Consider the following 24,520-nt stretch of genomic DNA (forward strand, 5'->3'; position numbering starts at 1 on the left):
CCATTTCCTAACGTCCCGGGGATTGCATAAAAAGTTTCCTATTAAAATTTATTAAACTCAAAAAAACTATTAAAAAAATAATTTTCCAGTCATCTGCTGGCTGAGACATGTAGAAGTCAATTTTTTTATAAAATACATTATAAAATGAGTTATTAGGGGCAACTATCATACTATCTTTGTTTTCATTTTGAAGCTCAGGATGATAGTGATAGTGACTTTTATATGGATGATTAGGGGCAGCTGCTTTAGTAGCTTTTGTTTTCATTTTGACTTTGATGTTTCAGGCTTGGAGTGTTTTTTCTTGACATTATAATATTATATTATCATTGATACACTATAGTTGATATTTCAAAAGTTTAAAACTTTAAAGTTTGAGTTTTTATCTATTCAATGTTTCCATTTTATTGAGAGTTGATGTTTTTCATTCTTTTATTTGACTCATTTCATTATGTACTAATGGTATCTTGAGCACCTTGAGCATTATTGATACACAATTATGTTAGGTATTTGATTTGTTTCAAGTGGAATAGATTCTTGTATTAAGAGGTGTTTGTCTACTTTGGATTAGGTATATAGAAATATTCCACATAAAGGTAACTAAGTATTGATAGTTTGGTCATTATTTAGATTTATTATGACATGATTTAATTGCAATGAACTATGGGTCACTATGAGAGTGATTGTACTACATTATTATTATGAGATGAAGTCCTTAACTTTTGATATGCCTTCCCAATGGAGATATGAGGAGAAAAATATTGAGTTAAATTACATTTCTTATGCAATTATATGGTAGACAATGTATTACAAAAATTCTATTACTACTCGTAGTTTTGCTTAGTTAGTGTTCCTTAGGTTGGATGTCTTTCATATCAGTAAAGATTTTGGGGAAGTTTATCAACTTCATGGTAGGGCCGTAAAGCACATCTACAATATACTTGCCCTAATGTTTCCAAAGTAGGTTCTGGAGCTCCTTTCAAATGATCTTCCTATTCCTACAATCTTGGTATTGGGTAAATATTACTTGGTATATGTATGTTTCTTAAATTTAAGCATAATTAAGAATTAATGTTAACTGGTTAATTCACTAGTACATCTCCCCTTGTTTTTCTACCAAAATTTTTGACCAAAGGTCATATTAGCCTATGATTTCATTTTTAAAAAAATTGTTATCCTCGTGTTGGTCAAAATTTCGAACAAACTTGGGTTTTATGCCCAAGTTGGTCAAAATTTCAACCAACTCGGGTTCATAACAAAAAAAAAAAAAGAAGACAAAAGTTGGCATGAGAGCTTTTTGAGGTAAAGGCAGCTAAGGGTTAGAAATGCAAATCGATACCATCTTTCGGCCTCTTCATAGCCACCATTTGGATTCTTCATGATCCAAAAGACCAGGCCCAGTGTTTGAAATGAGGGTACTAAATGTAATTGTTTAAACCCAATTGGATATGCTTGTTTTGGATTTTTTCTAGATTTCAGTTTATGAGAAAGCTTGGAATTTCGAGAAATCCTTGATGAACAACTTAAGTTTGCCACAGGGGTCATCAGTATATGTTTTTTGCTGCATGTATTTTGATGCAAATGATTATCTCGCAGTTCCCCTCCGAATTTTTCCACTGGTTGGGGTTAAATATTTTGAGCGATCAGAAATTGTAAACCTTGGTTACAGTTTAAGCTCGCATACTTATAAGTCACTAAGGAAATTTGGACCCTACTTTTTCCGTCTGATATCGAACTACTTGTTTCTTTGTAAGAGATTGAATGTTCTTCATTTTTATTATTGCTAACTTCAAACCCCATCATTTTCTTATTCGACAGATTTTCAAAACCTAAAATTATATATTTTCTATTTCTAGATCTTTCCAATAGATTGATACGCCTAAGTACAGTCACAATTATTGGTATAGTAATCAGTGTGGTCATGTCAATCCTTGCCATTTTAGCAATAGGGGTTTATATATGTATGTTGAAAAAGAAAGCCAAAAAGGCAGCTAAAAATAACAGAGCTAAAAATAGCAGACCATTCGGTAAGAAAATTTCTTCAAGAAGTTAATTTCATTGCATTTGCATTTTTCTTCCCTCATGGTGTCCCTAGGTGAATCAATTGATTTCTGTTTGGGAGTAATTATATTTCTTTAGGATCATGGGGACTTGCAAGCAATGAATATGGCGTAGATGCTCCTACTTTGAAAGGCGTAAGGTGGTTCACATTCGAGGAACTGAAATAGACTAGAAATAATTTCTTCTCTTAGAATGAAATTGGATCTAGAGGTTATGACAAGGTATGTTGCACTTTCTTTCATTCGAGCTTACACTGATACATTCTGGTCTCATTGTATCGCCATAATTTTCTTGAATTTTTTATGGATCGATTAAAATTCAAATTTAGGATCTTAAATTAGTTACTAGAATTCAATTAATTGAACTATTGGATCTAAGACTAGCCCAAAGTTTTTTTTGGGCTTGGCGTATTACTGATCTTGCTTTCTTTAGTTACATTAAACATTTGGAACTCCTAACTTGACTTTCATATCATGTTTTTTCATAGATTTCAAAATGGAGCTTGCATTGAAGTGCAGGTGTACAGGGGGTTGTTGGCTGTGAGTGGCCAAATGGTGGCTGTAAAGAGAGCAAAAGAGGAATCTATGTAGGGTAGAGTCGAATTCAAGACTGAAATAGAACTACTATCATGAGTTCATCACAAGAATTTGGTGGGACTGATTGGATTTTGTTTTGAAGAGGGAAAACGCATGCTTCTCTATGAATTCATGCCAAATGGGTCCCTTAGAGACAATCTCAAGTACTTCTCTTTTCTTTCTGCTCTGCCTCCAAAGTTCAAACTGATCAAGATTTTTTTGCATTTTGATTCTTGAAGACACTCCTCTAACAGGCAGAACTGGGATAAATCTTGATTGGAGAAAAAGAATCCGAATTGCCTTGGGGGTAGCTAGAGGGTTAACCTACCTCCACAATCATGCAAATCCAGCGATAATTCACCAAGATGTGAAGTCCAACAACATCCTTCTTCATGAAAATCTCAATCCCAAGGTAGCAGACTTTTGCCTTTCCAAAATCATAGACAATTCAAGTGCTAGAGGATATACCACAACTCAAGTCAAGGGAATAATGGTGAATACAATTATCTAATCTAAACTCATCAAGCTCAAATTCATACATAAAATGCAAACAAATTCATACATAAATTTAATGCAATTTTTGATTTTCAGATTAGATTGTTAGTTTTTTTTGTTGGAAATTATATGTCAACGTCTGAAGGTTGTCCTCGAGTCCCACGCCCATCTATCCTGTCAGGTCACTGCAGGCATCCATGAACGGTAGGCATTCATGTTTGGTAGGTGAGAGTTTGAAATTTGAACATTGAGAGGGAAAGGAAGAATATGACAAAAGGAATGTTTCTACATTCATTAAGAGCAGAGATCAAGCAGATCTGAGAGAAGTTGCAAAGCTGAGTAGAGAAGGAAGAAGGAAGGAAGTTTGTGCCTGCAGTTGCACGTGGTTCCTTGTTCACTCTGTAATTTGGTTGTTGTTTGGATTTGTCCTATTGAAGCAGTGATTTCTCGAGGCACCATTGTATGTAGCCAAGCTAGCTCAACATCTATTGTTGCCGAGCATTTCCTTTGTGAGCCGAGCATACTTGGCATTTGCTACTGAGTTCCTCTTTGTGCCGAGTTCACTCGGCACCTTCAAGTGCTGAGTAAAACTGGCACTCGACACCTTTATGTGCTGAGCACTTTTGCAAGAGCCATGTAAAGTTTTTAGGGTTAGGGTTGTGAGATTGAGTTTAAATTTTAATTTTCTATTTCTCACATGGTATCAGAGCTTTGAGGCCCCACATCCAAAGTGAGTTAGGGAAATTGTTTTCTTGGGATATTTATCATGGCAAGAGATGCAAGAAAGATATGGCAGCAACCACCATCATTTAATGGACAGAATCATGATACATTTGCAAAGAAGATGAAAACCATTATGGTTGCAAATGATTTGTGGGAGTTTGTAGTTAATGGGTTCAATGATGTGACTGATCCAACTCAGTATGCTGCCCTCACAAATGCACAAAAGACTCATTTGAAAGAGTTAAGGAGGAAAGATGCAAAGGCATTAAGTTTGATTGAAGCAGCAATGACAGAGACTATATTCCCTAAGATTGCAGCAGCAAATTATGCAAAAGGAAGCATGGGATATCCTTGAGACGAACTTCAAGGGGACTGATAAAGTCCATACTATAAAGCTACAGAATATAAGGAGGGAGTTTGAGAACCTTTAGATCAAGGAAAATGAATCAGTTGCAGACTTCAGTTCAAGGACCTCCAACGTGATTAACCAATTGAAGTCAAATGGAGAATACTATCAAGAGAAGAGGATAGTGGAAAAGATATTGAGGAGTTTAACTCATAAATATGACCATTTGGTCATCACCATAGAAGAGGGAAAAGACCTCACTACTTTGACAATGGATGAATTGATGGGTTCTCTTCAAACCCATGAGTATAGGATCAATAGATCCACATATTATTCTACCCAAGAGCAAGCATTCAAGGCTTAGTCAAATCCAAGAGGAAGGGGGAGAGGAAGAAATGGCTCAGGAAAAAACTCAAGAGGCAGAGGCTGAGGAAATGGAGGACAAAGGAATGTTGTAGCAGAAAGCTTAGGAAGAGCAGATGGACCAAGTAGCTCACAAAATACTTCAAGAGGAGGTAAGAAAAACTACAACTCAAATAAGAGTAATGTAGAATGCTACTACTATCATAAATATGGGCATTAAGAAAATGAATGCTGGAAGAAGCAGAATGATCAGTTATGACAAGCAAATGTGGCTGACGTGAACATGAAAAGTGGACCCAATGTTGCTGCCTTCATCATGTGTAATGTTGGTGAAGAAGGAAGCCCTGAGGTTTGGTACCTCGATAGTGGATGTAGCAACCACATGAGTGGTAATGAAACCTTGTTTTCATTCATTGACAAGAGTTTCAAATCAGAGATTAAGATGGGTAACAATGAAACCCTACCAGTTGTGGGCAAAGGATCTATTATGGTCCACACCAAGAAAGGTGAGAAAAGGGAAATACAAAATGTGTATTTTGCCTCTGGTATGAAGCACAATTTGATGAGCATTGCTTAGCTCATTCAAAATGGATACAAAGTGCTGATGGAGAATGACATGTGTGTCATTCAAGAAAAGGATGGGAGCAAGAACCTACTTGCAACAGTTCAAATGACAAAGAATAGAATGTTTCCTTTGAGGATTGAGACATGTTTCTCATCTCAAGTTCATGCTGCACCTCCCACACAATCAGCTCTAAGGAGTGTGATTGAATACCCCTCACGACTATGGCACCTCAGGTATGGTCATCTTGACTATGCTGGTTTAAATTTATTGTCAAATAAAAGAATGGTAGAAGGTTTGTCACATGTAGGAAATTCTTGTGACAAGTGTGAGGCTTGTATTTTGGGTAAGCAACATAGGCTTCCCTTTAATTTTGGAAATTCTAGGAGAGCTAGATATTCATTAGAGTTAGTGCATACTGACCTAGTCAGTCCTATGCAAGTTACTTCCATTGGGGGGAGTACTTATTTCATGACATTCATTGATGATTTCAGTTGTAGGACATGGGTGTATTTCTTAAAGAATAAATCTAAAGCATTTGATAAATTTGTAGAATTTAAAGCCCAAGCTGAAAGAGAATGTGGACATTATATCAAGGTCTTAAGATTAGATAGAGGAGGGGAGTATACTTCCAATTCTTTTATAATTTTTTGCAGGAAACATGGCATAAAGAAAGAGCTCACAGCCAGCTATACACCACAACAGAATGGAGTGGCTGAAAGAAAGAATAGGACCATTGTTGAAATGGCAAGGAGCATGATGAAAGAGAAAGGTCTCCCAACTGAATTTCGGGGAGAGGTTGTGGCAAAAATAGTTTACCTAATTAATAGGTGTCCTACAAAGGCAGTCTATGACAGAATTCCAATGGAAGCTTGGTCACAAATAAGATGGATAGTTGAACACCTAAGGGTGTTTAGATGTGTTGCATATGCACATGTCCCTAAAGAGCAAAGGCATAAATTTGATGAAAAAGGTGTGAAATGCATTTTCACAGGGTACAGCCCAGAATCAAAGGCATACAGATTGTATGACCCATTGAACAATAAGATGATGCTTTCAAGAGATGTGGAATTTCTTGAAAATCAATCTTGGTATGGAAAAATTGATGAGTCACCAAGCACTTCAAGTAAAGTGCCAATTATGAGTGGAGAGGATGTTGATGAACAACAACAAGAAGGAGCAAATAGAAGAAAAGGCAAGTAGGTTCAGTCATTGCCGAGCTCCTCTAGGCACGACTGAGTGTTAGTGCCAAGTACCAGTGAAGACCGACCAAGTCAGCAAAGCAACAGTAGTGAAGATTCTGATCTTACACTTTCCTCCGTATTACCAAGAAAGACCAAGAGTCTTAGGGAGATATACGAAGATGAAGGGTATGAAGATTATGATGAGAGTGTTAATTTTACATTATTTTCTCATAGTGATCCAGTATATTTTGAAGAAGCAATCAAGGAAAAGAAATGGTGTAATGCCATGGATGAGAAAATAGATGCCATAGAAAGAAATGAGACATGGGAGCTAACTGAATTGCCTCCAAAGAAGCAAGTGATTGAAATGAAATGGGTCTATAAGACCAAATGCAATGCTGAAGGCAAGATTGATAGGCATAAGGCAAGGCTGGTAGTCAAGGGCTACAAATAGCAGTATGGAAGAGACTATGATGAGACCTATGCCCCTGTTACAAGAATGGAAACCGTGCATGCTATCATAGCAATTGCAGCTCAACACAAATGGAAGGTATACCGAATGGATGTGAAATCCACCTTCCTAAATGGTGTATTGAAAGAAGAAGTATATGTGGAGCAGCCACCTGGTTATGAAGTTGCAGGTGAAGAACATAAAGTATATAGATTGAAGAGAGCTCTTTATGGGCTCAAGCAAGCTCCACGGGCATGGTACAGTAGGATTGACTCATATTTTATGAGCAATGACTTTAGCAAAAACAATGGTGAGCCACTCTTTACATCAAGGCAGCAGATGGTAATGTATTGATTGTTGTCTTGTATGTAGATGATTTAATTTTTTCTGGTAATAATAAGGATCTAATTGGTGACTTCAAAGAGGCCATGAAAAGTAAATTTGAAATGACAGACCTAGGTCTCTTGAAATACTTTCTAGGCATAGAAGTAAAACAAATGCATGATAGAATCTTCATCTCTCAAGAAAAGTATGCAGGGCAGATCTTGGAGAGATTCAAAATGCAAAACAATAAGGCAACCCTCACACCAACAGTAGTAGGTCTAAAGTTGAGCAAGGAAGACTCTAACAAGAGAGTGGATCCAACATTATACAAGAGTATGGTTGGAAGTTTAATGTATTTGACTGCAACTTGACCAAACCTAATACATGCAGTAAGTTTGATTTCTAGATTTATGGAAACACCAAAGGATTGCCATTGGCAAGTGGGAAAGAGGATCGTAAGGTATGTGAAAGGTACCAAGGGATTTGGAATTTTTTATACTACATTAAATGAATTCAAGTTGGTTGGTTACACGAATAGTGATTGGGCTGGAAGTTTAGATGATAGGAAGAGCACTTCTGGATACATGTTTCATATGGGATTGGGTGCAATTTCATGGACATCCAAGAAGCAACCTATTGTTGCTCAATCTATAGCAGAGGCTGAATACATTGCAGCAAACGCAACACCATGTCAAGCTATTTTGTTAAGGAGGATCTTGACAGATTTGAATGAAAGGCAAGAGGATGGAACCACAATTTATTGTGACAACATCTCATCAATTGCATTTTCCAAGAATCCAGTCTTCCATGGGAGAAGAAAGCATATTAAGATCATATATCACTTCATCAGAGAGTTGGGGAGAATGGGGATATCAAAATGAATTTTTGTAAGTTTGAGCAGCAGCTAGCAGACATTTTCACAAAGCCATTAGGCATTGGAACTTTTGTACACTTAAGAGAGTGTCTTGGTGTAGTTTATTTGGATTAGCTGTGATCCTTGTTTGTTTTTCTTGGGACAAAGGGGGAGTGTTGGAAATTATTCGTCAATGCCTGTAGGTTATCCTTGAGCCCCATGCCCATCTACCCTGTCAGGTCACCGCAGGCATCCATGAACGGCAGGCATTCATGTTTGGTAGGTGAGAGTTTGAAATTTGAACGTTGAGAGGGAAAGGAAGAATATGACAAAAGGAATGTTTCTACATTCATTCAGAGTAGAGATCAAGTAGATCAAAGAGAAGTTGTAGAGCTGAGCAGAGAAGGAAGAAGGAAGGAAGTTTGTGCCTGCAGTTGCACGTGGTTCCTTGTTCACTCTGTAAGTTTGTTGTTGTTTGGATTTGTCCTGTTGAAGTAGTGATTGCTCCGAGCACCATTGTATGCAGCCATTAGAGTTGCAGGTTTTAAAGTTTATTGAAGTTTGAAGTATTATTAGTTTAGGATTTTCTAGTTGAAGCCGAATGCTCCCAAATTTTGTAATAGTTTAGTGAAAGATTGAATAGAAAGAAAGAAAGCATACTTGAATCTATTGATCTTCCCTTGTATGTTGTATTTGAGAAATTTTTTTGAAAGCTTAAAGCTTTGACTCTCTGGTTTTAATGGTGAATGCATTCACGTTGGAATTTTCTAAGTTATAAACTTTAGTTGGAGCCGAGCTAACTCGACATCTATTGTTGCTGAGCATTTCCTTTGTGAGCCGAGCATACTCGACATTTTCTGCCGAGTTCCTCTTTGTGTCGAGTTCACTCGGCACCTATTGCCTATCACTCAACACCTTCAAGTGCTGAGTAATTCTGGCACTCGACACCTTCCTATGCCAAGCACTTTTCTTCAACTGTCGAGCAACTTGCCACTCAACACCATCAAGTGCTGAGTAAAACTGGCACTCAACACCTTTATGTGTTGAGCACTTTTGCAAGAGCCATGTAAAGTTTTTAGAGTTAGGGTTGTGAGATTGAGTTTAAATTTTAATTTTCTATTTCTCACATTTTTATCAACATTTTAGATCACACTCTATGATTCATCATCAAAATGAGATAGATTATGGATCATAGAGTATATTTCAAAATGGATCCAAAGCATGATTTGAAATATTGATCTATCTTATTCTGATGATAGATCATAGAAGGTGATCCTAAATATTGATGACAAAGACACACACATGATTGAATCTAAAAATAGAAATTGTATAATAAATAGATTACATAAATCTATTATTATTTAGACTTGGCTTAGCACCACCATAGCCAACCAAGTGACCTGAAGGTTTTCATGAGACCAGCACAAGTCAGCAGATAGAGTTGACCATCAGTTTGCCTAATGTGTAGCGGCTTCTGAGTAATTCTCTTGCTCTGGTTTGTAGATCATGGACATTACAATTAAACTTGGAATGTGGTTTGTAAATCATGTACATTAAGAACCTTGTTTCAATGTGAACTTGAATTGCTAACTCAATCTAGTCCTTCTCTTTTGGTAAGCCTATTTTATTAGGTGCTTTTTAAATTTAGTTATTTCTTGGTTCATTGATATTTTATGGAGGATATTCAGAACTTTTAATGTATATTTTCTTTGACCATTATTTCTTACTTCCATGCCTCCTCTACACTCCCAAACAAACCCCAACACTACCCTTCTCATGTTTGTAGTTGTATCTAATTCCAAGCACTGCCCCATAAACAATGATGTAATTTACACATTTGAGTGGTATCTACCTTTTTCCATAAGATAGTCATCCACCAACATAATGGACACTTTATGGAAGATTTCATTTATTTTGAATTTTTTTTTTTCAATTTATTCTAGGAATCTTTCCCTAAAAAATACAATCATTGGTTTTGTGGCCAAAAGAGAGAAATTTGCCAACATTGTTAGTGGAAAGGTAGTATTCACTAGCCACCTCCAAGTATCCAAAAGAACCTTTCAATGTGGTATCCCTTTTGAGATCACAATTTTTTCCACACAAGATATCTACCACTCTATAAAGGATTATGAGCGATGCATTTTTGAGTTTGTATTTGACTTGTGCACTTGCCTATCTTCTCACAAATCCTTGGCATTGATTTTCTCTAGGTCCATGAAGGTCATTGCATGCCTATGATCCTTTGATTTGATGGACATATTAGAAATTTAGGTTGCATGAAGGCTTCCCTCTTTTTTGACCATAATATTTTGAAACTTTAGAATGTCGCAAGTAGACTTGAGAGGATCTTCATCACTTTCTTAATTCTCTAGTAATACAATCTCCCCTAGGAAAACATTTGTCATGATAAGACAATGTCCTTCCAAATGCAATTTTAGAACTATGATTGTCTTTGGTAACTAGACCCGAGCACAACCTTAGCTTCTACTATGTTATTGGTTCCAAGAATCGATTTCTATGTATTCAAATATGATGTATCTTCTTGTCTTGTATCAAATGTGTTTAAGCTAGATTTGAGATTGTGTTGGATAATCTTACCACACATCTCAGATTTAAGTTTGGTGTTTTTTTGAAAATTATTTAGGATTGAGCAATAAAAACCCAAATAATGTAAAAGAATGCTACAACAGCACATTACCAACCATCCACTATTATTATTAATTAAGTGTAAAATTATTCCCATCACAAATAAAGATACTCATTGTATTCAAGTGATGTTTCCATCTCTACTGTCACATATCATTATTTGTAACAACTTACACATATTCATAAGGATCATATCACAAATCACACACATCGTGATTATAATGAGCACCTGTCTCATATACAGAAACTTGCAATCACATCATAGGTACACAAGTTAACTAGCTTTCCATACATCACATATATAGTAAGTAGCTCCAACATACATCACAAAGACTATAGTGACTTGCTCACACATGAATCACAAGACAACAGTGACTAGTTCACATATAATGGCTAATCATTCCCCACCCATGTGCATCCTAAGGGAGGGATTGTTAGTGCATTGTGCACTACACTATGGGTCCCATTCCTTTCCTTGGTCTTAGCACTAGTAGATACTTGGGAAGGGGATTAGGTTCATCCCATGCTAAAACCAATTGGGTGAATTTTACCATTTCCACTTCAAAGTAAACCCAAAAGCATACGATAAGGTTCATCTAATTATCACCAACCTATTCCTCATTAGAAATTATCTTCCTTGTAGTCCCTCAGACAACCAAGAAATTAATCCTTGAGGAGGTAGCCTCATGATAGGTATTAGATATATGTGCCACAAATCCTTTGAGGGAGCCTACTCAAAAATGGTTTCCATTGCCCACAGACAATTAATTCCCCATCTCTCTCAAGGGTAGTGATGAAGAGTGCAACAAGGAATTGAATGGTTGAAAATGTATTGTGAATCATCAATTACTCCTTAATGTATTTCAAATGCATAATGATGAACGTTGATCATTAGAAATTGACACTCTCCTAGTAAGGAAAGTTTAATATCATTATATCTGAGCATGATCTGAACCCTAGTTATAAATAGCAGAGTAAGTCATTAAGAGTCTCAATAGGGGGCATTGCAGCAACAGAGTATGATAACATCCCATTTGAGGAAGGCAGCAAGTGGAAAGGAAACTAGTAAGTCTTCAATGACAGCAGTTTGACTATATATCAAGTAAATATTGGTGAGGGTCCAATAGACAGTTATTGATTACTAGATAAGTATCAAAATATTACAATTTGATTCAAATCAAGAGTCACATATAAAATAGTCATTGACTGATGGAGGTTTTGATATAACACTTTAAGATATGAAGTCATCTATTCACCTAGGCATTAAATAAGATTCAACACTCTATCATAGATTATCAAATCATGGGGACACATGGAGATATAAGGGATATGAAAGAGGGGCAATCATAGACCTCTACCAATAACACAAAATTTGTTGAAATCATTAGCATGGAATAAAGGGGTAAACTACCTATGAAAATATTACCAATGTTACTCTATGTTTGTTGTAGTAATTTTTTTTTCAAAAGCTTGGTGTATTAGTTGGTTGCATGCAAGGAAAGCATCCTTGTGCATCTTTTCTTTACCCGTGGCCATGTTCATCTATTGGCATCCATTATTCTTGTTAGAATCGGTCCATCCATTACCACACCAAAGAATGCTTTCATGAGAATTGCATTTGTACAAGCATCCCTGCTTTGCTTTGTGTGCTTCTTTAGGCATCAATACGCTTACACAGAGGTACAAAGAGAATCTTTATTCATCTCCTTAGTGAGGTTAGCTATGAAAATGCATGCATTCTTGTTTGTAATTCAATCTTTTCTATTTCCATGCATCAAGAATGTTATCTTCAGAAATGATTTCTTCACCAATCTTCTTGACATCACATAATTTCTTTTTATCTCATTCATTAAGGGTTAATGTTGATAACATGTTTTCATTTTGCCAAAGTTTTTTAGCTTCTTAGAAATGGAATTGTAGGTATGCCATTTATTGGACACTACTCATTTTCTTTCAAAGCTATCTTCTTATAATTATAATGTTTTTTTTTTTCTCAGGTGCCAAGTTTATTCAATCTTTATGTTGGAGACCTGCAGAATGCAACTATCAAGATAGAAAATAGCTCAAGGTTAATTGGAGTCTTATTAGAATATGTGCAAACATTTCTCCTTTGTTTGAAGAACACAAGGTGAATATTTGTTTCTAGACTTCACTTTCACTAAATCTTTTGCTAGAGGAGTTTCTGAGCATCAAATCATGTTGTTGAAATTATAATATTTGAATGGAACAAAAAATTGTCGAATTAAACACTATTTGATAAATATATACTGAAATATCTATAGTAATAAAATAGAACTATGCTAAATGGCCATCATCTCCTATTTCCTAATGCCCATCAGTATGTTTTAAAATGCAAATTGATTTCCATGAACTGTACCTCATAGTATGCTAGTTGAATGTAGGTAGCAATTGGGGAAGGGTCAAAATTTGATGATAGAGTTGCAGTGTATATTCAAGTTGATAAAAAGAAAATCATGATCAGAAGCTGTGAGCAGTTTGGGCTAGATTTAGTATTTGAAAAAGATTTCAAAATCTCTCATACTTAAAACTTTGCTAGCATTTCTTGCTATGGGTATACAAAATTCATTCAAGAGGATGATGAATATCCTTAGAAAGTTAATTTTTGCAAGTTCTTTTACATAACTAATTTTTTTTTTAAATTTTATATGTAGTACTTTGTATTACACATAACTACTTGATTTGGGCTTGATGCTCAAACTCATTTAGATCTATAGAGACACTTTCATCTAACGTGATCTTAATCTTTTTATATTATAAAAAGCTTCCTTAACTTGTTATTTCTTCTCGTTGAGCACATTTGGAAGCTTGCACAGAGATGATGAAGGTACTTTTTTAGCCTACATGTTGGTGTAAAGTCATTTGCTTGTTTTGGTCTTCTAAGTTTGACATCTGTCAATGTTTCCAATGTAGATAATGAGTCAGAATTAGAGGATGAAGTGCCACCACTAGCTGTAATGGTAAAAAACAATGGAGGCGAGTTTTTCCTTTTTCTTACCTTTATAACTTAGATGATTATATAGTTGTTCAATTTTTTATTTTTTCTTTGTATTTCCTTTCAATTTTTTAATAAGGAATTTTTTTTCCAGAATCTTTCTCTAGGCAAAAGATTTGTGAAAGTTGAGAAGGTTGAAAAGACTAAATCTATGTCTGCACCAGAAAAATCCAATAAACCAACAACTAAAGGGAAGTTAAAGAAATCAAAATAGCTAGCCACAGTTGAAGACGAAGATGATTTTGATGTTGATGAAGATGAGGTCTGTGATTTATATTTTGAATTGCATGTGGAATTGCCTTACTAGGCTGGCAAAGAAATTTGTAGATGTGGTTGCTTTTTTACTTCTAGCTATTTCTCACTTTTTCCATATCATTTGGAAATTATTTTTCTAGGGTTAGTAGGTAATCTGTAGATGTATGGTTTCTTTTTTCTTTCTCATAGGATGCCAAATCATTTGTCAAATCTTCTATGTTATTTTTAAATTTATTCTTTGTGTGCAATAGGATATGAAAGGCTTTACTGATGACGATGATGATGAAGAAGAAGAAGATGAAGATGATGACAGTGATGATGATGAAGATGAAGAAGATGAGTCTAATGAGGAAACTCCAAAGGTAAGACTAAGTTTTTTTTGCTATAACACATCCTATCTTTTAGGATCTTAATTTATTCATTTAGAAGTGGATCATTTCATAGGAACTTAATGGAAAGAAGAGGCCTATTCTAGATTCAGCTGCTAAGACACTAGTATGTGACAAGAAGGCCAAGTTTGCTACACTTGATGGCATAAACCAAGTTAGATATATAACTATATTTATTAAATTTTTTGAATACTTGCTCTATGTGTTTTAAGACTTTGTTTGAGCTGATCATGCTCATATTTAGAAATGGTTGGTACATGTACAGATTTTTTTATCTTTGTGATTCCCACACTATGTATGAGTGGCATTCTTTGGGAAGGAAGACCAGCATTTACCTTGTTTTTGTGGGGATCTGGATACTTGAATTCTTTTAAGTTTTCATAACTTAGGTAAAACTAAAGATTAAAGCAATAAAGTTTTCATGATACTTAATTTACTTAATAATCCTATGCTTGCAATAGAAAGTGCTTGTGGTGATATGCTAATTGCACATCCAAGATCTCATATTTTTAGGTTTCACAGGTCACAATTCTTCTATGCATTTTTCTAAAATTAAAGGCATCTAGTAAAGTCAGATTTTCCTTTCCAACTCATGGAAAGTTCATGCTATCGAAGGATATCAGGTTCATAAAAAGCACTTCAGCAATGACATACTTGATAGACATAACCTTTTCTACATTTTTAAGCACTGATTATGTTAACATTCTTGTGAAATTTGCAACACTAGTTTTGGGATCATGAGCAATAGTACACATTTCATAATGGTGTTTTCTAAGTTGGAAACCTCCAAATATAAGAGAAGACTTTTGTGGTAATATATGATGTGAGCAAATTATATTTGAAAACTAAATGAGTGTTCTATGTTAGCTACAATGGGAAGTTGTAGCTAGTAGAAACAATTAAGTCTTTGTATTTGAACATGTTGTTTAAGATTTCAAAATAATGTTCTTTTGTTAGGGTAATCTAAATATTTAGTATTATGTATCATCTTCACACATTTCTATTGCTTTTCTCTAAGTTCAAAAAATTATAATGTCATCTTAGACTTCAAAATTGGTGGTAGATGATTGTGCAGCTTTGATGGATCTTGTTGAGGTGCTACTTTTAGAGCATTCACACAGGTTCATATCCTTAAAATGATTCTTTAGATAAGATTGTTGCCTTTTCTATCTAAAGATGAAATATGCGACTTGGTAAAATCTTTAATGTGAGTACTGTTTACTTGAAATTGTTAAATGACGCTAAAAAATTTCTCAATCATCTCTAGAGTGGTAGAATCCACACAATCAAAACAACTCTTACAAGTAAGATTGGTGTTTATGTTATTTGTGACATTTTTTATGTGAATTTCAAATCTGGGCAGTATTTACAGTCATTTCTTGCTAATATCTTGAGATTTATATAGTTGGTGCTCTTTATTCTTTGTCACTATTCTTGGGAGATTCATCGGCTTGCAACTATAGTAGTAAAGTGTGTCCATTCATCTGTACCAACAATATCAGAAGAGCTGTTATCAGAATTCTTTGAATGACTTTTTGTACTAGGAGAACACTTCGCATTTTCCAAGATAGGGTATATGCTTGAGGTCAAGTTGAGAATTACATACCATGTTCTAGTCTAAATGTGAGTTGAGTCAGTTGGTAGGAAATGCCACTTTCATTATTAAAAAATGTATCAATCGTACTTTGCACAGATAACACATATAAGAATCCCATAAATTAGACTTTAATAGAGGTTAAACTGGAACAAAACTTATCATTATTTTTGTTAATCGTTCCTAATTGTAATACCTACCTTACAAGACTTGAAATTCTTGACTGTAAACTTCTAGATTAAGGTCTAGCCTTATGACCTACCTTACAAGACTTGATATTCTTAATTTTAAACTTCTAGGTTAAGGTCATAAGGTATGGCCTTATGAAATTCTTATGCATTGCAATCTATATTGATATCAATATCCTACCTTACAAGACTTAAAATTCTTGATTTTAAACTTCTACGTTAAGGACTGGCCTTATGACCTTATTATGAAATGCAATCAATATTGATATCAACATATCTTGCATTCTTTCTTTCTTTTAGTTCACTATTTACATGATTTTGTTACTAGTCTACATGGCTCGACATTTCTCTCTGGGTGCATTAATTTTGTTCATCTACATTACTCTTCTTTGAGACTCTTTTTTTCTTACTTACTAATCTATGTTAGTTCATTGAGCACTTTTGGCCATTATCTTGATGGCTTGAATGCATTTTAATTAATGCTAATTATTTTATAGCAATGTACGATCCATCCACAACTGGTTAAGGTATTTGTGTGTATAAGTAATCAAGAATAGTTTTAGGGCAGCCTAATCATTTTATAGCAATATAGGATCCATTGACAATTGCTTAAGATATCTATGTGTATAAGTAATCAAGAACAATTTGAGGGCAGTCTTTACAAGATAGCCTAAATGATCTTACTAATTTATTATGTTTTCTGCAGTGATCTTACTTTATAATGTTAAATATTTTGTATTTGATGTAATGCATGTGCATTGTTATTATTTGAAAATTCTTTTTCCATGTTGAATCATTCTTCACTATTAAATCACTTATTCTAAAGTTACAATCCCATGGGAACTCTAATATAGGATAAATGATTTTGGCATTGATGGAGGAACGGCTGGAAAAACTTTTGAACCCAAGTTTGTATTGTTTAAAAATCATGTCATAAATATCCTAAGTGTTTAGTTACTAGAAGTTGAGGTAAGTGAGCTGATATTAAACTATTTTTAAAATTTCTTGACTATCAATTGTTTCAGTCTCTATCCATGAAGTGATGTCTGTTGAGACCATACAAGTTACCATCATAATCTTTTGATTTTTTGTTATCCTCAATTAAACATGAAGTTAGGAAAGAAGCCTATGGCTTTGTATTGTTCATTTTTATGTCTTGGATATCATTTTTTGAAATGTATTCTTCACAAGTGGCGAGTCTACTCCTGAAGTCATGCTCTCGAGTCTCTACAATACTGATAATAAAAGTAGAGTTTTGGTAGTTTTAATTTTTTTAATTGTTTTTCATTTCACTTAATGGGTTTATATTGGTTTTAATTGTCAATGGGTTATACACTAATAGTGTGTTTGTCAAAGAATGGTTTGTGGATCTCTAGCATAATCTTTAGAGCCACATCCCAATTATCACAAGTGACCTCTAATGACTTGATTTGAATGGCTAGCTTGGTAGAAATGTGTACTAGGCCTACATGTGTAGAAAGATGAGAATCTTTCTTCATGAGAGTTTCAACGTAGGCTAGCTCCTTGTGTAGTATCTCCATGTCTGGAGTCAATGTAGATTGGATGCATATCAGTTTAGCCTTGATGTTGGCTTCATCTACATGTAATGTTGCTAACTAACTTTGTGATTGTAGGAGGGTGTTGAAGTGTTTCTCACTTTGGCCTAAAGACTTTATTAGAGTTATGCTAGATGTTTGCATAATGCTCTCTAATTTTAGAACATGAATCCTAGCTTCCCTTGTGAAGAGTGTAGTATTATTCAATTTGGTATACAAAGGGAAAATAGTCTCTAGTATCTTCTTCATGTTCTTTATTTTGGTTACTAATTTAACCCATGCTAGTAAAATAGAACTTGATATCTTTTCATCAACCTTATGTTGGAACTTTCTTTCAAACCATTCAAGTAGTTTGAAATTAGAATCTAGGTCTATGTCATTTAGCTTCTCCACTAAGTTGGTTAACTATTCGATTATTGGCTTGTTTTCCTCTAGAGTCAGCAAACTAAATGCATCAATAAAAAAGTATTTGATATCAATAATTGCTTTCTTCTACCTAAGTTTTTATCTAAGAAATTCTTGATTATTCTTCTTTGTTAGGACTTCCTGGAGTATGCCCATTTGCTCAATAGTAATAGTTGAAAAATAAAACTTGGGCACCTCAATTACTTTATCCAAATTTACATAAACAAATGATGTAACTTTAGCTTCCTTGGATGTTCTTCGACTCGGCCTTGAGGATTTTAATGGTGTAGCTTCGATGCTCAGCCTTTGAAGAGCTTAACTAGGAGGAGTGATAGATTTTGGTAAAGTTACCAATGCTTGTATTGCTAATTTCTCCTCTGGCTTTGTTGTCAAACTTGACTCTTCAAATGTGTCCTCTTTCTATGTATTACCAGTAATACCTTGATTTTGTGTTGTAGGTGTAGGAGTATCTACCTGACCTATTTGAACTTTTGTTCCTTCATTCTTCTTAGTCTAATATTTCTTTTCTCCAACTATCGCACCCTTGTCATGTTCACTTTCCTCTATAACAACTAAGACTGGAGTACTTTGTTCCAATGTACTGATGGTGGAAGTAGTTGTTTCCTTCCTTTGATATACCACAAGGGGTAATATAGGTTGTATCATTATGAATTGAGGAGGGGCTGAAGGTATGATTTTTACTATACCTCCTCCCATACAGATACCTTATCTGCCTTCTAAATCTCATCAACACTCACCAGAATAGGATTCTCATAAAGTTTGGCCTAGGTGGTAGATTCCACTAGTATTTTTTTCAAGTCATCCTTTGTGAGGGGATTGATGTTATGAGTGATAATATCAGAAACATCCTTTATCTTTATAGTACCATCTCCTATGTTCACCTCATGCAGAGGACTGTTACTCAACATTAGTGTATCTGGTACACTCTATTCTATTGGCTTCTCATCCCTATCTGGTGCATGTGTGTTGATGTTCATGACCATGCCTTCCTTAATTGTATCTTGTTTAGTGCATTCTTCCTTTTTTCCTTCTTTTCTCTAACCTACCTCAATAGGTACTTGCACTATTGTTTAGGTTGTTGTCAAGCCATATAGTGATTTCCACATCAAAGTAGTCTTTTGTACAACATCCTCAATGTTATTCTACAATATATTGAATGCGCTATATTTTGGTGCAAATTTTCTAGTATGTTTCTTAATGGCTTTTTTCATTGCACCCTTACTTAATTCTAGCATTACTTGGGCAAGTGTTGTTTCTCTTATTTGTTTTTTAGTATCCAGACAATAGTGCCACTTCTGCTCAACTCTCTCATACAAACTTTTGGGTATGGAGTTGGAAAGTTCAAGAGGAAACATTTTAAATATTGTCATCATGGTATATACTGCCTCTTCAACTTCATTCTTTTCAATCTTCCCAAGATTGTCAAACACAATGTGAGAGAATCCAAATAAATCAACATTATTTCTAATGTTCTCAGATAGATTATATAATTCTGAAGAATAACTATGACTTACCACTTGAAAGTGGTTGTTGTCATTAGATTTTGTCTTCTCTTCATTAGATTCAACTTAAGCAACATATTGTTTCCTTGATCTCTTATGAGATTCTTCAACCTTGCTAGCTTGACTAGCTCTCTTCTCCTTTGGCTTGGCTACTTCCTTAGCCTTTTACGTAGTGGCCCTTGTTGTAGGTATTGTAGGTTTTGCAACCTTCTTTGGTTTGCATACTATTGGTGCTTTAGCTTTTCTTTTCTTCTTTTCAATAGCTGTAGGTGCTTTACTGGTTTCTTCTCCCTTGACACCTTCTACAATTTCTACTTCCTCTTCTTGTTGGTCCTCTCCTGGAGCTTTGGTGATGTAAAGTGGTGGTTGGATAGGTGCAATCTCTTCGTCATCAACTATTGACCACACATCCATCTCACAATCTATGCATATAAAGTGAAATACAAATTTAAGCATATATATCCATAGCATGAAATTAAATATTCAACACATGTATGACACTAGATATTTGGTCACCCAAAAACCCTCTAAGGAGAAGGTAAAAATGGGGTGAGGATGGCACCCAGAAATCTTTATTACTATAGTAATAAAATCTATCCAATAAAGGTTACAATTTTTGACTATGAAACATGATCTACCCTATGAAAGGCTTACCCTATTAAAGACTTAAAAGATTGTTAGATCTTACCTTGTTAAAACACCTTGCTAAAAGGGTGATCCCACAATAATGGGTTCCACTTTTTGACCAATTTTGACACTGAAATCATTATTTTTGAAACAAAATTCATGTTCGAGTGACTATATCTCTAACATTATAAATAATTTCAAGATGACATAAAATAGTGATTTTTAGTACTTTGTTCCTACTTTGTAACCATATTTTTTAATCTAAAAAAAAATTTATTACATCAATTTTTTCTTCTCCTCCAAAAAGTGGTACATAATAAATTCAATATTTTTAAAGAGTGATAGTCTGCTTGACAAACATAACTTTTTTTCTAGAAAAGATAATGAGGTAATTCTTTCAGTGTTGGATTTGTAACATCAATATCGAGAGGATGCATTTGGTTTGATTCAAGTTGGCTGAATATTGTATAGTTTATAAAGTTTTGAAGTGACACCAATCATAATTCAGACATACATTCATTTTGACACAAATAACTTGAAATCAATTTATCATAAATCAATATTTTTTTGATAAAAAGTTATTTCAATAAGCTATTTCCTAGATATTTAAAAAAATAATTTTGACCTAATTTAGTAATTTTTCCAAAGTGTCTAAGTCAGTTGGTATTCAATTGGTAATTAACCTATGATGAGTTAAACTCATATTTGAAAGTCTTAATGATTAAAATATATATTACAAATATAGTCCTTGGAAAGATTTCTCTGAGAAACATTTTTTGGCATTTTTAATTTTACAATAGGAGATCATTCATCTACAATTATGGGTATCAAAAGAGCTAAAAATAAATTACAGGAAAAAAAGGGCCAAAAAAATTCTAGTTCTACATGTTCGTACAAACAAAATGTTTGTTGCAAACATATAAAGCTTGTTCGCTTCGAACACATGTTCACAATGAACATGTAGTCCAAAAATTTCTGGCTACCAAAAATTCAACAAGACATGTTTGTGCAAACATGTATAATGTTTGGCATTCACACAAACATGAAAAAAACAAAAAAATTGATGTTGACTTCAGACAGGTCAGCTTAAAAATAGTGAAGTCATATTGCAAATTTGTACAGCGATATTTTTATATAGTTATTGCATGAAATTTATCTTGAGGCAAGGAGTAAATTTTTTCTTTTTTAATGATTTTATAATGGGAAACAAGAAAGAAAGGTAAAACAAATGTGCGAGGAAGAGATCTAATGAAGTAGAAAAAAGAAATCTTTAGAAGACTATCACACATTATCATCAAATTAAACAAGGTATGTAATTATATATATATATGTATATATATATCTATATATATATATATATATATATATATATATATATATATATTAGTTTTTCTTTATGGTTTTGAATTTAATTATGTTTCAATCTTATTTTTTTATCTAATTTGATTTATTGATAAATTTGTTGCATCCAATCAACAAGGTGAAGGAAATGTTGAAGAAAGCTCAACAAAAGTAGAAGAAGTGCATATTGGAGAGAGGTCAAGAACACTCCCTATGGAATCTCAGAAAATGAATATTGAAGAAGGTTCAAGATCACTCCCTATAGAGGTTCAAATAATAGAAGCTGGAGAAGGGTTAGAAACTTTCCCTACAGAATCTCAAACCATGAATGTTGGAGAAGGCTCAAGATTGCTCCTTGTAGAAATTCTAGTAACAAAAGTTAGAGAAGGGTCGAGATTAGGTGTAGGACTACTATGGATGAACTCCTAAATATTTCCCAATTTGTAAAGAATTCTATTTCTCCAAAAAAATTAGATCATTTACTTAAAATGGATGTGGATAAATTAAGAAGACTCGCAACTACTATTCAACCATTAAGTTTTTCTAAGAAAAGGTCAATGAATAAGTAGATAAGTGAAATTATGACTCAATTTGATAATAGTGAAACACTTGAACAAGCTCAGTTACTTTCACTTTTGCTTACACAAAAGAAGTTTCAAGAGGTATTAAAATTGTTAGGTGTAGACACAACATCAAAGAAGGGAAGATTTTCTAGCATGCAAACTAATCTGATTGAAAATGTTAAACAAGGTTTGAGAAACATAGGAAAATACACTAGAACTAAAGATAAGTCTATGGAAAGAAAAGTGATGTCGATGTCTATTGTAAATAAGAATATGACCCAAAATAGAAAAATAACTTCAATTTTGTCTAAAATAGGTTTTAATAGTAAAATAATGAGAAAATATGTTAATAGAAGATTAATTGTGGATGACAGTACTATGGAGGGAAATTGGACAATCATGTGTAGAGCACCTCGTTCTGATAGGATTGAAGAGTCATTAAAAAATTTAGTCATATCATTTTGGATTGATAATGCTTGTCCTTCATCAAATAGTAGAGATGTTATCCGGCATAGGATTGCATTTGGTCAATATGTGATGCAGGAGCATCTTGCATGGGAAAATTAAATTATTAAAAAAAAAAAAAAAAAAATTTGTGGAGGAGAGAGAAAGTGACGAAAATAGAAGGAAAAATAATAAAAATAGCAGTTATTTCATTAATTGAGGTGTGTAGGTGGCATCATGCATAGAAAAATAATAAAAATAGTCGTTATTCCATTAATTGAGGTGTGTAGGTGGCATCATGCATAGAAAAATAATAATAAAATAGCCGTTATTCCATTAATTGAGGTGTGTAGGTGGCATCATGCATAGAAAAATAATAAAAATAGCCGTTATTCCATTAATTGAGGTGTGTAGGTGGCATCATGCATTTAATATTTGTTGTGATCCACAAAAGAAATGTAATTTTCTAATTGGGCCACATAGTGGTACTTAGTTGTATTTAGATGGAAATTCTAGAAGGTTGTAGATATTGTAGAAGGTTGTGGAGATTCTAGAATGTTATGGATAAGTCATGCCTTGGGTGGTACGTGCCTATTTAAGAAAGGCCTATTATCATTTGTAAAGAAAGTTTGAAAAATGGAAGCTTTTCTAATGGAAGTTGGAGAAATAGAAGTTCTTGAATTGTAAGCTCTTCAAATGTAATCTCTTCTAATGAATTTCAAGTATTAATGAAAGTTTTATGAAGCATTTTGTCATCTCTCTATCTCCATATTGTGTTGCATTTTTGGTTGTGAGTTGGTACGGGTAGTGTGGCCCGTCATCAATGGTATCAAAGCAGGAGTTCCTGAGCGTGCGGATAGATCGTCGAACGTGAGGCAGTTTGCACCATGACCTTGAGTTGGGTGAAGTTTGTGAAGAAGTTCTTGATTGTGTAGATAGAGCACTGACTGTGAGGCAGTTTGCACAAGGTTCTTGTGTTGCATGAGATTTGTCTTCTAAAGACTTGATTAGGGAGAAGAGAAAGAAGAAGATGACTTTTGTGATTGGATGGATTCTGAGGATTCCTCGACTTGACAAATTTAGAGCAAGAAATCAACAATCATTGCTAGTTGATTTGCAGAAGCAAGTGAATGAATTAGAAGCTGAGTTGCAGAAACGAAGAGCATGTCACCAGAAAAGAGATGTTGATAATTCCTTGGATGTGGAAAAGAAAGATGATCTAGTAGAAGAGCAAGAGGATGCAGAGGAAATCATTTGCAAACCTAAAGAAGATAAAATAAAAGAGGAAGAGCATAAATATGACAAGATTTATGAAGCTGAAATAAATGATTTGAAGATTACAGCAATGGAGGAAGAGTATAGTGCCTTCGTTGGAGATCAAGCAAGTGGAGTAGTTACATGCATTGTTGATGACACGAAAGAGGCAAGCAAAGATGAAGATGTCAAACAGGTAAATTCTTATGAATCATGGGATGTTGTCTTTGATATGAGTTTAAAAGATATTGATGATTTTTTTCATGAGGATCTTGTTATTCATGTGTGGTATGCAAAGGAAGATTGGTATGGTGTTGCTGGATTTATTACAGGTGTGATTAATTCAACAAGATTGAATGAGGATGAGATTTATGCTTGGATAGAGTTCATTGCAAAGGAGAAATTTCAGCATCGGATACTTGTTCCAGCTATGTGTTGGAGGAAGAGGAAAAAAAATTATGTCAACAATAGCTACTTCATTTTGTGACTCCATATTCACAAAATTTTTCCTACCATGGGAGTCAGATGCAGGAGCATCATGCATCAGCAAAAAAAAAAAAATGTGGAAGATTTGTATGTTGGTTTTCTTGTCCCTATTGAGGTAGAAGCTTGTGGTGAAGATGAAGATGGTTCTATATCTTTCTTTTGACATCAAAGTGTGGGACACACTTTTCTATCTACCAAGGGAGTCTGATGCAGCAGCATCTTGCATGGGAAAATTAAATTATTAAAAAAAAAAAAAAAAAAATTGTGGAGGAGAGAGAAAGTGACGAAAATAGAAGGAAAAA

The sequence above is a fragment of the Cupressus sempervirens genome, chromosome 10 (genome assembly GCF_028749045.1).
Source record: "Cupressus sempervirens isolate cs-2001-9-10 chromosome 10, ASM2874904v1, whole genome shotgun sequence".
Taxonomy (NCBI): domain Eukaryota; kingdom Viridiplantae; phylum Streptophyta; class Pinopsida; order Cupressales; family Cupressaceae; genus Cupressus; species Cupressus sempervirens.